A 14,750-nucleotide genomic window follows, 5' to 3' on the forward strand; every position below is an offset into this window, starting at 1 on the left:
TACAGCGTAATCGACTGCTTTCTGAAATGTGAGATCTTTCTCCGTCAACAGGCGCTTCTGCACAGTTTCACTTTTAAGTCGCGCGCTGCCGTCTCTGCAGATACAGCGTAATCGACTGCTTTCTGAAATGTGAGATCTTTCTCCGTCAATTTCTCCGATCTATTCCAGCCATGATGTGTCTGCTTCTGGTGGCTTGCACTATAACGTTAGACTCTTTGGAAGCAGACCGACTCATCACTACACTAGCTCACTAGCTAGATATTTTCAGCGTGGTTGTTCTTTTATGTCCAAACTTGACAAACACCGGCTGTTCATTCGCCAATGCCATGAAAAGTCTTCAAGACTACACAACTCGTCGCCAATTTATATTGTTTCCTCCTAATGTATTTATATAGACAATTCGATATTTGCACATAGAGGAATACACTCATACACGTTTGGCTGGTTCTCTCACTTCTTCTGAACTGTTTTTATTACAACCGAGAACTCCGTCAATTACAGAACACTACTGTGACCTAGTGGTCACCTTCACATAGCACAACATTATCTACATATATAACAGCGGGCGAATTGTGACATGTAATGGGAGCGAAGACCACCTTGATGGTTGATGTACGCAATGGTGTCCGTACGGACCAGTACATGTTTGCCGAGCAGTGGCTTTTTGAGGCGTCTCAAAGCAAGGTGTACTGCCAACAACTCGATGCAATTGATGTGCCAATGCAGATGGGGGTCTGTCCTGTACGTGGCACCCTAGCCGGTGTTGGAGGCATCTGTGAAGACCAAAGCATGCCTGGACACTTGTTCTAGGGGCACTCCGCCTCGAAACGAAGGGTCTGACCACGGGCTGAAGGAGCGGCGGCAGACTCGAGTGATTGTCACCCGTAGCGTGCCGCTCTGCCACGGCCAACTCGGGGCTCAGCCATGAAGCCAGTGCTGAAGTGGTCTCATATGAAGCAAGCCGAGAGGCGTTACTGCAGCTGCGGCTGCCATATGCCTCAGGAGCCTCTGAAAAATTGTCAGTGAGACCACTGTCCTTCTCTTGAACGTATTCAGGCAGTTCAGCACCGACTGGACACGTTCCTCTGTGAGGCGAGCTCCATACCGAGAAAAGAGATCCTCTCCCCGGGGGTGAGTTTGCTCTTTTCCCAGTTAACCCGAAGACCCAACTGGCTGACATGTTGGAGCAACAAGTCCCTGTGTTCACACAACTGTTCCCAAGACTGAGCTAGTATCAGCCAATCGTCGAGGTAGTTAAGGACACGAACACCACACTCTCTCATGAGAGCAATGGCCGCGATCTTCGTAAAGACGCGGGGCGACAGGGCCATCCCGAAGGGTAGGACTTTGTACTGATACGCTCAACCCTCAAACGCGAAACGCAGGAAGGGCCTGTGTCGCTGCAGGATGGAGACATGAAATTATGCGTCCTTCAGGTCAATCGCTGTTAGCATCTTGAACGGAATCTTGTAGAGGGCCCGATTCAAGACACGCAGGTCCAAGATTGGTCTTAACCCACCACCTTTCTTGGGTACAATGAAGTAGGGGCTGTAGAAGCCGTACTTCATTTTGGCTAGGGGAACTGGCTCTATCGCATCCTTCGCCAGTAGGACTGCAATTTCCGCATGCATGACAGGGGCTCTTTCGCTCGACACCGAAGTGAAACAAACACCTCTGAACATGGGTGGACGCCGGCCAAACTGAATCGTGTAGCCGAGTCTGATGGTGCAGAGAATCCAGCTGGATGGATTGGAACGCACTTTCCAGGTTTCCAAAAACCGTGCTAGGGGAACCAGAGGCACCACATACATACCTGGGGTGGGGCAGCGAAGTGGAGAGCAGGGACCGGGATCGGATGGCCCGGGGGCAGTCCGGAGCGGGGTCTGAGTGCGCAATGCAGCACTGACCTGTTTCCACTGGTTGGCATTGGGTACAGGAGAAGGCGTAATCGGGTCCTCGGACCGTACCCGTCTGCCGACTGGCAACACAAGAGAGGATTGATGGTTGCGAGGCTTTAAAAGTTTGTTTACTCTTCAGTCGACTGTGTACCAAGAAGTCCACAGGTCCTGATGGTATCTCTGCATTATTGTTAAAATCTTGTGCCGAAGAACTTACTGTGACATGGTGTCCAATTTTTCAGCAATCTGTGGATTCTCATATTATACCTGATCTATGGAAAAAATCTATAATTATTCCATTACAAAAAAAAACTGGTTCTTTAAAGACTGAAGTTAACTCTGTACTTGACCCATTACAATTTGCATACAGGCCGGGCCGTAGTACAGAAGATGCTGTTAACACTGTCACTTATTTTATTACTAAACATCTGGAAAATCCAAAAGCTTATGCACGTTCATTATTTGTTGATTTTAGTTCTGCTTTTGATACAATTCAGCCCCACCGTTTAATTCAGAAATTGAAGATGTTTAATGTTAATTATTTTTTAATCAGGTGGTATCTTTCATTTTTGACTAATCGGACCCAACAGGTTAGAGTCAATCACACTTTATCGGAGCTGAAAAATACCAGCACAGTTGTTCCACAGGGATGTGTTAGTTCCCCTATCCTTTTTACATTGTATCCCAATGAGTGTTCAAGTTGTGATTATAACAATTTTATAGTGAAATTCTCGGATGACACAGCGATACTTAGTCTGTTGTATGAGAATACTGATTTATCAGTTTATTTCTCAGCGGTATCAAGGTTTGTAGAGTGGTGTGATCTAAATCAACTTATTTTTAATACAGAAAAGACTGAGGAGATGATTTTTGACCTTAGATCAATAGGTGATCACACACCAGTGCTCTTACATGATAAATCAATTAAGCAAGTACGTTCCTACAAGTACCTTGGTATCCATATGGATAATACACTTAGTTGGGGGATTCATGTGGATACAATTTGTTCTTGTGTGCAGCAAAGACTGTATTTTTTACGTAGACTTAGATTTTATGGTGTGGATCAGAAAATGATGTGGTTGTTTTATCAGGCAGTTATAGAGAGCATAATCAGATATGGTATTACGGTTTGGTTTGGTAACCTTACAATTCAGGTACAGTCGAAGCTTGCACGCTTGGTTAAAATAGCGATGAAGACCATTGGGAGAAAATAATTTTTTTCACTTGAGTCATTGTATGAACAATCGGTTCTAAGAGAAGCACATCAAATTGTGGCTGACCCATTGCATGTTCTGTACACAGAGTATGAATTGTTACCTTCTGGAAGACGATACAGATTTCCGATGTGTAGGTATAACCGTTTTAAGAAGTCTTTTATTCCTTTTTCAATCAAAATGTTAAATGACAAATGAGTATTTTTATTTTTATTTTTTTTATTTCTTTGTTGTGTAGAATTTTTTGTTTAAGTTTCCAATGATTTTGTCAATGTAAACATCTTGAGTCCAACACAAATTTCCCCTTTGGGGACAATAAGGTGTATTTCATTCATTCATTCATTTACAGGGTCGCACACCATCAATCTGACCCTCTTGGAACCCAGGAATACAGGAATTTGTTCTTCTGACAATTCGGGAACCACTGAACTCTTGGGAGCCGGCGGTGGAACAGAAACCATCTCAAGAACTCCTCCCCCCATCCCTGGGTGGTCTGTATCAGAGATGATTAGTCTTGCTCTTGCCACCTGGTTTGGCAGCGTCTGATACAGGCTGGGCAGCCTGCCTGCGGCTAGCTCTCCGCTGAGGCCTGAGGGAAGGCTGCTGTGGTGGCCCAGCGGGAGCGTGAGCGGCGGCAGGGGGGCACCCTCGGCAACGTGCAGGTGGAGGAACTACCACCGGCGGTGGGGTGATGGCAGCAGCGGGCCGCTGGGCCAGGATGTGTTGGACATCCTCCATCTGCTCCTGAGCAGCAGAGAACTGTTGGGCGCAGTTCTCCGCCGCGGCTGCTGCGGTGGCCCAGCGGGAGCGTGAGCGGCGGCAGGGGGGCACCCTCGGCAACGTGCAGGTGGAGGAACTACCACCGGCGGTGGGGTGATGGCAGCAGCGGGCCACTGGGCCAGGATGTGTTGGACATCCTCCATCTGCTCCTGAGCAGCAGAGAACTGTTGGGCGCAGTTCTCCGCCACGTCGCCGAACAACCCAACCTGGGAAATTGGGGAGTCCAGGAACAGAACCTTGTCCGCATCCGCCATATCAACCAGGCTGAGCCAACTATGGCGCTTCTGAACCACCAGGGTGGACATCGCTAGACCGATCGCGCAGGCCGCAACGCTTGTGCTCCGGAGGGCCCAGTCAGTTGCAGTGTGGAGCTCACTCATGAGCACATGGTCTAGACACCAGCCACCATAGTCACATGTTTTTTTTGATGAACATTTTATTGATGTTCAACAAATAAAAAACAGATATAATACGGATGAACAAATGATAAAGCTCGAGTTGCTGAATATTCGATCCCTTACTTCAAAAGCATTCATTGTTAATTATATGATTACAGACTATAATCTAGATGTGCTGTGTTTGACAGAAACCTGGCTAAAACCAGACAATTATATTACTTTAAAGGAGTCCACCCCGCAAGATTACTGTTATAAACATGAACCTCGTCTGAAAGACAAAGGGGGAGGTGTTGCTGTAATTTATAGTAATATCTTCAGAATTACTGAGAAGTCTTGTTTTAAATATAATTATTTTGAAGTGTTGTTGCTAAATGTAACACTATCTAGTGTAAATGATAAATCACGTTTAACATTTGTGCTGGCTACTGTATATGTCACGGTATGGGTTTGTGTCTGGTTCCTTGTTCTTGTCTGTCATGTAATTCCCTGCTTGTCATGTGATCCTGCCATGTGTTTTGTCCCATGTTCAGCTGTTCCCCGTTATGTTGATTAGTCTTCCCAGGTGTTTCAGTTTAACCACGCCCCCTTGTTATCTTGTTAGCTTGTGTTCCCTTGTATTTAAGCCCTGTGTTTTAGTTCAGTCCTTGTGAGTTCTTCATGTTGTAATGGTTGCTGTTTTCTCTTTGTTCCCGTCCTGAGTTCCCGATTCCTGTTCTGAGTGTTCTGTTGTGTACCCTGGATTACCTGTTTGTTTGTTTATTAAAGTGCTTGCAATTGGATTCACTCTCCGCTTCATTCCTGCCAGTGCCGTTACAGTATACAGGCCACCATAAAGACTTTATCAAAGAATTTGCTGATTTTCTATCAGAGTTAGTACTGGCTGCAGATAAAGTACTAATTGTTGGTGATTTTACTAAACTCGTTAAATCATCTAAATCGACAACATGTATGTTAGACCCTATACCGACTAAGCTACTGAAAGAGATGCTTCCAGAGGTCACAGATCCTCTTCTTAATATCATTAATTCATCTTTGTCACTAGTCTGACTACGTCAGACTTCGTACTTCCGCTCAATTTCAGTTCGCTTCTGTACTCAGTCTGAGATAGCGACCTATCTCCCAGTTTTCCTCCGGCCTCAAAACAGCCGGCCAATCAACGAACAGAGGGCGGGCTGAGAGCCGGGACGTAGACGCTGATTGTACCGTGGATGCATAGATTTACTTCACATAATCTGCAAAAGTCGTTCACAGCCATGTTCACTCCGGTATTTCACTCGATGGTTTTGTTTTCGCATCATACACATAGACATGTGTTTACAGTGGAAGTTCGATGCGGCTGAGCCAGCGCATAACACACGTCATAACCAAACGTTATGTGATTGGCTTACGGGTAACCAATGATTTTAAACTTCAGACAAGCGGCCCGGGAGACAGGAGGAGGAGAAAGGCTCCCTCCGTAACTATTCCGGTGGTCCCAAGTCCGGTGGCTGGGGCCAAGGCTAGATTACTGTAATGCTCTTATGGGTGGTTGCCCTGCACGCTTAATAATCAAACTACAGCTGGTCCAAAACACAGCAGCTAGAGTTCTTACCAGAACCAGGAAGTATGACCATATTAGCCCGGTTCTGTAAACACTGAATTGGCTCCCTATTAAACATCGTATCATTTTTTTTATATTGCTGATTACTTACAAAGCACTAAATGGTTTAGCTCCCCAGTACTTGAGCAAGCTCTTAATGCATTATAGTCCTTCACGTCTATTGCGATCTCAAAATCCGGCCAGTTGATAATACCTAGAATATCAAAATCGACTGCTGGCGGTAAATCCTTTTCCTATTTAGCACCACATCTTTGGAACAGTCTTCCTAACATTGTCCGGGAAGCAGACACACTCTGTCAGTTCAAATCTAGAATAAAAACACATAATCTATAGCAAACCAAAGCAACAGCAGCAGCAGGAGCAATGAAGAACAATCCTGTGCTTTCCATTCAGTGACAGTTCTAAGCTAGAAAAATAAAGACGGCGTCTGAAAGTTATGGCTGGTCATCAGTTTGTGTAAATGTACATTTTTCATTTATCCGTGGCAAGTGTAATGATGGCTGACTGAGTGCAGGTGGGGACCAGAAGGGATGCTGGAAAATGTAGTTCTGGTGACTTGGCTGGTGACTTAGGATTGTGATACTAATAAATTACACCAGCATTCATCCCCTTAGTTTTAAGACATTCTTACAATTAGTATTGTTAGACATATTAAAATTAAAACAATGATATGTATGTAGCGGGTCAGGTGGTTGAGTTGGGAAGGTACCTTTAAGGCCGGCTGATTATTTGGATCAGGTGGCGTAAGCGACGCATCCCCTTTAAAGGTGTTGAGATGAACAGGAAAATGGTGTGGCGTGAGTTGAAGAGTGAGTCTCTTGGTGTATCGGCTGTGCGAAGGGGAGAACCTCGGTCGGGCGTCTGCGTTTATGGTGTCCAGTAAATGGTACCAGCAGTGACGAGCTTACAGAAACTTGCTTTCATAATAGTGAGTAGTGATCCAACACAGGTTTTGCGGCAACCTCGGTCTGGCGTCTGCGTTTATGGTGTCCAGTAAATGGTACCGGCAGTCACGAGCCTACAGAAACTTGCTTTCATAATAGCGAGTTGTCCTCTTACACAGGTTTTGCAGCAACCTCGGTCTGGCGTCTGCGCTTATGGTGTCCAGTAAATGGTACCAGCAGTGACGAGCTTACAGAAACTTGCTTTCATAATAGTGAGTAGTGATCCTATTAGAGTTGCAGTAATGTGAGTTCACTGACTCTTTTTCTTTTAGATATAATGTATAAGGTTTAGCGCTGATTATTCTCTTGTTAATTTTACCTATGAATAGAAACAACACTGATGAGAGTGTGCACAGTTATTAGTCATCCACACCACTTAATTGTATTGCTACGGGGCATACGGCTTTGATTCAAAGAAAAACGTAAGTTTGATCCTTTTCCTGTTTTAATCTTCCAATTAGAGATTTGTTATTGTTTTAAATTGTCATAGCATCATAAACCACTTATGCTTGTGATTTACAGGAGGATTGTCTACGTCGGTCACTAGCCACTGTTTTTCCTGAGCTTAATCATTCTGTTTTATTCTGTATCTCTTTGTGTGTGTGTGTGTGTGCGTGCGCCTTGGGAGCGGCTACCCTCTGGATGACCCGGACCTAGTTGGGCTTAAGATGGAGCCCTGCTTGTGGTAGCCTGTTCATTTAAATGTTGTTTGCTTTATTTTCTTGTTTATTTTCTGTTTGGCAGTCATAACTTCCAACATTTGGCCTATGGGCATTGAGCAATATCTCCTTTAGGAACAGCGTCTATTTTGTGATAAAATGTTCACTAGTGAAGTGTGAAATGCTGTGAAATGCTGTGTTAGTGTATGTTTGCACGGCCGAATTGGTTTGAAGTGTTTCTGCAGTGTTTTGTGAACAGTACCTATTTATTCGACTTTATGCACTGTAGTTTTGATATTGTTAGACTTTATACCTTGTAATTAATTTACTATGAGGCTTTTATTCACTGTGACCTATTTATTGTAGAGTTGTTTACTGTTACCTATAGGGAATATTTGTCTGCTCTGATTGCCAATCATTATATTTGTGAGTGTTTAATAAATTTATAATTGAGTACATCAGTCCCATTTCTGTTCCTTCATTGGACACAACCTGCCTAATTATCTAAAAGGGGAGCGTGGGTTTTGGGGTTTCTATTCTAAATATCCAAATTGTGCGTCGGAGCGCCCCCTAGGGGTCACATGTATAAAAAAATAATAAAAAAAAAAACAGGAAAAGGGGAGGGGGAAGCCCTCACTCAAGACTTCCAGACCTTAAACATATTAATATGCCACCTATCTTAATGAAACATTTCCAGAAAAACATGACTATACAAGCTAAACATGCTCTGTAAAAAATGGCTTACTAAACTCCCACAACAATATATTTTACATTTATTCAATTTTTATTCTTTTATCCAAAGCGACTTACAAATGAGGAATACAGCAAGCCATCCTGAAGAGGCAAATAAACACAAATGCTCAAAATACAAAGTTTCAGAAATTGCTTAGAGTAGCATAAGCTAGAATAGAGAGATATTAAAGGGAAGTGAACTCATCGATTTAAAAAAAAAAAATATGATGAGGTTAAGTGAAGAGATGAGTTTGAATATTGTCAGGGATTCTCCATTCCGGTTGAACGCAGGGAGATCACTCCAGTTCCCTTTCGTGGTTACTATGAGTTACGTCAGTGACGACGAATGGGGTTTCGCTTAGAAAGCCTCTCACCTTCGAGTATACAAAACGAGCCAATGGCAAGAAAATGCCATGGGTCTGCGGAATTTGCATAGCGTAAGTCCGCCCCACGTCGTGGGTATATAAGGAAGTACGCTGGGAACATGCAGATATGTTTTCGCTTCGGAGCCAAGAGTTCTCTTCACTCCTACAAGCCAATCTGAATCATCTTCACTCTACGAGACGAGCGGCTCTTCAGTGTGTTGGTGTGACGGCGCGTTCCAGTGAGATCGCATTGCCTGCTGCTGATCTGTGCAGTGATCTGCCGACAGTGTGTTTGTTTCTCCCTGGGCGCTTCAGCACTCTGCTGAGCTTTTTCCTATCTCTAAAAGAGCTGCACGCGGCGCGTCTTTTTCAAGACGGCTCGCCCGTGTATTTACTGGATGTGGGCGCGTGATTCATCTGCCTAAAGGCCAATTTATACTTCTGCGTCGAGTGTACGCCGTAGTGTACGTCGTAGGCTACGCACGTAGGCGACGCCGTCGTGAGCATTTATACTTCTGCGAATGTCTGTGTTGCTCTGCAGTTACACCGCCGAAACGCTAGTTGGCGCGGGTGGGTTTTAATGTTCCACTGTGTTTACATTCCTCGCGGCTGTTTTGAGTTTAGGTTTCTACGAGCAATGGCGACTGAAGGAGTCATACAGATGGCTGTATTTCCGCACTTCTTCAAGCAATCTCTCTGTCACTTGGTCTATTTCCATGGCTCTTCACTGATCTTCGGAATTTAAAAATGGCGGGCGGGCGGTGCAGAGTGCAGAAGATCATTCCGGAAATGCGTAGGAGGAAACGCGATGCTATCCAGCCGACCAATCACAGATCTTGCGGTCCGCGTCGCCGCGACGCGTAGTTAAATTTTTGAGGAGGTGCGCGTCAGGGTACGGCGAAGGGTACGACGTATGGTACACGTCAATGCGTATGCTACGCCGTACCTTCTACGCGCACCCGACGCAGAAGTATAAATTGGCCTTAACGGTCACGAGCGCTGTTTCGCGTGTTGGGCTTAATCACGCTCGGCAGCGCTCGTGGATGAGTCATGTTTTCATTGCGGGAACATGACCATCGCGATGTTTATAGATCGATACTCAATGATCTCTGTGTGGGTAGAGTCCCCTCTGCCAATCTATCTCTTCTTCGAGAGGGGATACTTTGGCTGGTGGCCAGGGTGATCTGAGGGTTACGGTGTGGCATAATACCGACGAGCATTCCTCGGGCCACGCCCCCCTCCACATCGCAAACCGTGGGGCTTCCGTGTGTGCCTGGTTCCTCTCGGGGACCCAGTGTTTTCATTCGGGACTCCAGCAGATGGTGTCATGTCACTCACAGCATCACAAGGAGGGCCTGATTCCTCTGGAAATGAGGATTCGACTGCGTTGCCTCCCTCGGGAGTGTCAGCGTTAGTCGAGTCAGATCCAGAGCTGATGGCCATGCTTTCCCGGGCAGCTGAAAGCATCGGATGGAGTGGTGCCGCCCTCCCCCCGAGCGCTGTAGGCTTATGATTAGGGTTGGGTATTGGTTGGGTTTTATCCGATACCAGTACCTACTCGGTATTTTTCAAACGGTTCCGGTGCTTAAACGGTTCTTAAACCGGTACTTAAGAAAATGAAACCGCACACACTTTATCAAAAAAATAATACCTGTGTGTGTTTTCTGAAAAAGATTTTCTGATTTCTGATTAAAGTAAAAATTGTGCCATTTAAAAGGCTACTGATGTAGCCGAAAACACTTAAGTTAAGATCAAAATTGTGTCTTCTCATATTATTTATATATATATTATATATATATATATATATATATATATATATATATATATATATATATATATTATATTACGTATTATATATTATAGACTTTTACAAAACAGAGAAATATCTGACACTGAGCAGAAATATTTAACACACATAGTATAGCCTCATATAAATATACTTGATATACTTCATACTTGATATGCAAGATTTGCAGTTGGCATTAAAATACTAGACTTACCCGAAGAGGAACACTGCAGCTGAACTTGAACTTTAGTCAAGAGTGTCAGAGGTTTTGGGTTCTAATCCGCATTCGTAGTTTTTTGTTTGTTTGTTTGTTGTTGTTTTTTTAAACCGATTATGCTCATCAGTGGTTGTATATCAAGCAGGGACACTTTGTGTGCATTAGGCTATATTTTGTGATTTCACCAGAACTAATAGATATGAGGCGCCGTCTAGGTCTTAAATCGAACTTCATTCACGCACACATAAAACGCTTGCATACACACATACTAAGTAGTCACACATACATGTATACTGCTGAATGCTCCAACTATATGAAATGCACAACGTCACGTCTAAAGTCGCTCACGCACACACACATAAACTCTACACACACGAGACGCGCGGAACTCTCCGCGCACATACTCATCTGAGACGCGAGAGAACACACACACACAAACTCGCGCACATACTCATCTGAGACACGAGCACACACACACACACACACACACACAAACTCGCGCACATACTCATCTGAGACGCGAACACACACACACACAAACTCGCGCACATACTCATCTGAGACGCGAGCACACACACACACACACACACAAACTCGCGCACATACTCATCTGAGACGCGGGCACGCACACACAAACTCTCCGGACACATACTCATATAGACAACGCCTCATAAATTGATCGATCTCTGCAACGTATTGAAGCGCGCGTCCGAGTGAAGAAAGTGTGGTGTGCGCGAGCCACAAGAGAAAACACTGTATATTATATTATGCCACTGATCGCAGCGGCAACGAGCACTTTGATCATTTAATGTTGTTTAGATGTTTTGTTATTGGATCATTCGTGCCGCGAGATGTTTTATAGGGGGCGGTGAAAAAAGTCAGGCACCGAAAGTTGCGTTCTTATTCGGTCTCGATACTACGGTTTACGTCGGAACCGGTTCCCTATTGGAACCGGGTTTCGGTACCCAACCCTACTTATGATTGGTTCCTGGGTGTGTGTTGCTCTACAGAACTCGCTCCCAGTGCCTTTCTCCCGGACGTGCATCAGGACGCCTCCGGCTCGCGAGAGTCCCCGTGACTTATCGCGGCCCGCAGGCGTCCTCTGCCTTCGCTGCACTCGATCGCGTGGCGATCATGGGCTGTATGTTCTCTGTCACTATCGTGGCACAGGCATCCAGTGCTGTGTGTCGCCTTCGAGGCAGTGCTGACTCGGGAGTTCTGTCAGACCAGGCCGCCGTGGAACGCTGGTCCTTCCCTGGCCAACACTGACAGAACGCGGAAACTCGACCTCGCCCCCACGCAGGGACGCTATGCCTCCCATGTCCGGGCTGGTCGATCCGCCACGCACACTACTGACCTCGCTCTACGGGCGACATCGGTTCCTGCGTGATCCCTGGGCCAGGTGATGTCCACAGGTGTGGTCCAGGAATGGGCTCAGCCAGGTTGATGTGAGGGGGTCTGAGAATTAATTTTCTCAGCTCCCCCATGTCCCAGGCTGAGCTAGAGCTTCCCAGGCTGTCCCGCTGGGTTGCGAGAACCATCAGGCTCGGCTACGCGATTCAGTTCGCGCGGTCTCCTCCCCGCTTCAGGGGAGTCCGCTTCACTATGGTCGGTGGCAATGCCCCTGTCATGAGAGCGGAGGTCACCACCCTACTGGCGAAGGGTGCGATCGAGACTGTCCGTCCAGCCGAAATGAAGTCCGGCTTCTACAGCCCCTACTTCATTGTACCGAAAAAATCCGGTGGGTTACGGCCAATCCTGGACCTGCGCGTCTTGAACCGCTCCCTTCACAGGCTGCCGTTCAAGATGCTCATGGCCAAACGCATCCTCCAGTGTGTGCGGCCGCAGGATTGGTTTGCAGCGATCGACCTCTACTTCCATGTCTCCATTTTACCTCGACACAGACCGTTTCTTCGGTTTGCTTTCGAGGGGCGGGCATTCCAGTACGCGGTTCTCCCATTCGGGCTAGCCCTGTCTCCTCGCATCTTTACAAAAGTCATCGAGGCAGCCCTTGTTCCCCTCCGGGAACACGGGGTTCGCATCCTAAACTATCTCGACGACTGGCTGATCCTAGCTCACTCTCGAGACCAGGTTTGCGAACACAGGGACCTAGTGCTCCGGCACCTAGATCGTCTGGGCCTTCGGGTCAACTGGGAGAAGAGCAAGCTCTGCCCCGTGCAGAGGATCTCTTTTCTCGGTATGGAGATCGACTCGGTCGCCATGTGCGCACAGCTTACGAGCGAGCGCGCGCGCGCAGTCACTGCTGACTTGCCTTCGTCAGTTCGAAGGCAAGAGTGCGGTTCCACTGAAACTATTTCAGAGGCTCCTGAGGCATATGGCATTCGCAGCCGCAGTAACGCCGCTTGGATTGCTTCATATGAGACCGCTTCAGCTTTGGCTTCGCGATCGAGTCCCGAGGTGGGCATGGCAAGATGGCACGCTCCGAGTCCCAGTGACTCCGGCCTACCGTCAGACTTTCACCCCGTGGACGAATCTCAGCTTTCTACGGGCCAGAGTGCCCTTAGAACGAGTTTCCCGGCATGTTGTTGTATCAACAGATGCCTCCCCACAGGCTGGGGTGCCATGTGCAATGGACATGCTGCCATGGGCTCCTGGACAGGACCCCAGCGCCTTTGGCATGTCAATTGCCTCGAGTTGCTGGCTGTACGTCCCGCCCTGCACCGCTTCCGTGCGTTGCTCAGGGGTCAGCACGTACTAGTCCAATCAGACAATACCGCGACAGTAGCATACATCAACCATCAAGGTGGTCTACGTTCCCGCCGTATGTCGCAACTCGCTCGCCACCTCCTCATATGGAGTCAGAAGCATCTGAGGTCGCTTCTAGCCATTTATATCCTGGGAGACCTGAACCGTGGTATTCCTGTGTTAAGTAGGAGTCCTTCGTCCGTGCTAGTCTCACGACAGGGAGCTCAGACTTACGCAGGGCACTGGAAGACAGCCGAGGTGGCGTGATTAGACTGGGGACCCCATTCATCGTCACTGACGTAACTCGTAGTGACCACGAAAGGGAACGTCTCGGTTACGTCTCCCTGCCACTTCCGCTGTACCGCTGGGAACGCCTGAGTTCAGTCTCGGCTCCTCAGCGAAGAAACATATCTGCATGTTGCCAACGTACTTCCTTATATACCCACGACATGGGGCGGACTTACGCTATGCAAATTCCGCAGACCCATGGCATTTTCTTACCATTGGCTCGTTTTGTAGACTCGAAGGTGAGAGGCTTTCTAAGCGAAACCCCATTCGTCGTCACTGACGTAACGTCTCCATTCCCTACTCAGGGAACGAGGGTTACATACGTAACCGAGACGATTTTGTGCCTCTCTGTGATGGTGCCATCAGCCGTCGCTCATGCTCATAGGCTTCTGGAAGGGATAAGAGCAAGTGGAAGTAGGACGGTGCAGAGCCTGTGGTAGATCTGTAAGCAAGCATCAATGCCTTGAACTTGATGCAAGCAGCAAGTGGTAGCCAGTGCAGATAGATGAAGAAGAGAGGTGTGACGTGGGCCCTTTTGGGCTTGTTGATGACAAGATGTGGTGCAGCATTCTAAATCATTTCTAGAGGTTTGATCGCACATGATGGAAGTCCAACCAGAAGAGCATTGCAGTAATCAAGCCTAGAAATGACCAAGGCCTGGATGAGAAGTTGTGTTGTCAGGAAAGGCCTGATCTTTCTGTTGTGTAGTGCAAACCTGCATGAATGAGCTGTCTTTGCAATGTGGTCTTTGAAGGTCAGTTGGTCCTCAAAGATGACTCCAAGATTTCTGGCCAACCTTGATAGGGTGATTGATCATGAACCTAGCTGGATGGTGAAATCATGCTGTAGAGTCGCATTGGCAGGGAGCTGCAGGTGATGTTTTTTCATCTGACAGACAGCTTGGGATTCGTGCAGCTAATGTGGGAACATCTGGTTGAAATGAAAGGTAGAGCTGTGTGTCATCAGCATAGCGATGGTAGATGAAACCATGTGCCTGTATAATGGGTCCCAGTTATGTAGTGTATATGGAGAAGAGGGAGGGTTCAAAGAATTGAGCAATGAGGACCCCCTGTAATTAGTTGATGTGCTTTGCATACCTCTCTCCAGGCAATCCTGAAAGACCTACCTGTGAGCTAGGATTCAAACCAGTAAATAGTTGTTCC

General features: G+C 46.8%; 1 protein-coding gene and 1 long non-coding RNA gene across 2 annotated transcripts in view; one reads left to right on the plus strand and one right to left on the minus strand.

Moving 5' to 3' along the window:
- The window catches only part of LOC309511586, an 83,139-nt gene extending 75,190 nt beyond the window's left edge, over window positions 1–7,949 (plus strand). The window contains exon 2 of the long non-coding RNA XR_014210697.1: window positions 5,869–7,949. This is a non-coding gene — a long non-coding RNA (uncharacterized lncRNA). The remainder of the gene's footprint in view (window positions 1–5,868) is intronic.
- Window positions 1–14,750, minus strand: part of fkbp10a (FKBP prolyl isomerase 10a) — a 346,331-nt gene that overhangs the window by 22,283 nt on the left and 309,298 nt on the right. The gene's annotated exons all lie outside the window — the stretch shown is intronic.

The sequence above is a fragment of the Leuciscus leuciscus genome (assembly GCF_965113295.1).
Source record: "Leuciscus leuciscus genome assembly, chromosome: 12".
Classification (NCBI taxonomy): Eukaryota; Metazoa; Chordata; class Actinopteri; order Cypriniformes; family Leuciscidae; genus Leuciscus; species Leuciscus leuciscus.